Raw genomic sequence first — 1,699 nt, forward strand, 5'->3', positions numbered from 1 at the left:
TGTTTGTCTTTCAGCCAGGTTCTGTACTAGTCTGCGTCTCAGTACTTCGTAATGGACAGACTGCGAGACACGGGGGCACGTTGAGACGTACAGAGACGCACAGTCTGACACACACCGAGACCCCGATAGACGCTGGACACGCGCCGGGACAGGGAACGCACTGAGACACGCGCAGTCACGCACACACGCCCGCCCGGTGGCTCCTGTGAAGCCGTGTGAGCCAGGGGAATGGGAGAGATCCCGTGAGCTGGCGTGGCCCTCTCTCGTTCCCTCACTCTTTCACTTCCTCACAGGGTTTCGACAGGCCCCGGGTGACTTAACGGTGGTCAGCTGCCCGGGCTATTTTCGGAGCCTTTGCATCAGCCTGTTCCCTGTTTGAGAGAAATCCCCACGTTCCCCCGGCCCTGCCTTGCGGCTTCAGCACTTGCGTGCGGAATTGGCCGTTGCTTGTCGACACGAGCCCTCTGTCTCGTCCTCTCTCCTGCTCGGTGCAGGCTGAGGGGCAGATGGAGAGTAGACTTGGGGAGCAGGGTGGTCAGTGCGACTTCCTCGCAGACGTTCGGTCCTGGATAGGGATCCTTCTGCGTGGAGCCTGCGTGTTCTTCCTGGGATTGTTCAGGTGCTCCAGGGTATTTGCACCTTCAAGAGACTCATTAGGCTCATTAATTGGCATTTCTACACCGCCTCTGTGTGTGTGAGTGTGTGTCCCACTATGGACTGGTGTCCAATGCGTAGTCCTCCTCTGGACCCTGAGCTTCTGGGACAAGGTCTGATTTGACATGACTCCTGCCCATCAGGCAACACCTGAATTCATAACAGATTAATGGATGCTGGAGTGTCCAGTCAGGGTGTCTGTATGAACCCCTCTCTCTCAGTGCAGTGTTCATGTACTGGAGTGTCCAGTCAGTGTCTGTATTAACCCCTCTCTCTCAGTGCAGTGTTAATGTACTGGAGTGTCCAGTCAGTGTGTCTGTATGAACCCCTCTCTCTCAGTGCAGTGTTAATGTACTGGAGTGTCCAGTCAGTGTGTCTGTATTAACCCCTCTCTCTCTCAGTGCAGTGTTAATGTACTGGAGTGTCCAGTCAGTGTGTCTGTATTAACCCCTCTCTCTCTCAGTGCAGTGTTAATGTACTGGAGTGTCCAGTCAGTGTGTCTGTATTAACCCCTCTCTCTCTCAGTGCAGTGTTAATGTACTGGAGTGTCCAGTCAGTGTGTCTGTATTAACCCCTCTCTCTCTCAGTGCAGTGTTAATGTACGTAGTGTCCAGTCAGTGTGTCTGTATGAACCCCTCTCTCTCAGTGTTAATTTTAGCCACTCTTCCTTCACCTGCTCTCTATTCTGACTCCAGATCAAGACAAAAGATGAGCAGCTCATGTTCCTCAAACCGAGTGTTGCTCTTCTGCTGTCAGCTGTAGAGAAATGCTGGAGAGATGTTCATGATGAAATCGGGCTGTTACCTGAGGCGGCACTAACGATCCTGTACCACAAGAGGGCAGTGCTGACACAGTCTGGGCATTAAGGTTTGCCCAGGTCCAGAGGTGCTGATTAACCCCTGTCTGGTTTAAATAGTCAAACTACCCGACTGACAGCCTGGACTGAGTGGTCTGATTCTCTGCACTGACAGAGAGAGACTAAGACAGGAGGAGTGGTTTGCTCGTTTGTTATTGAGGAAGTGGTGCACTGGTCACTACTTCAGAC

This window comes from Atractosteus spatula, chromosome 22 (assembly GCF_055471065.1).
Source record: "Atractosteus spatula isolate fAtrSpa1 chromosome 22, fAtrSpa1.hap1, whole genome shotgun sequence".
Lineage (NCBI taxonomy): Eukaryota > Metazoa > Chordata > Actinopteri > Semionotiformes > Lepisosteidae > Atractosteus > Atractosteus spatula.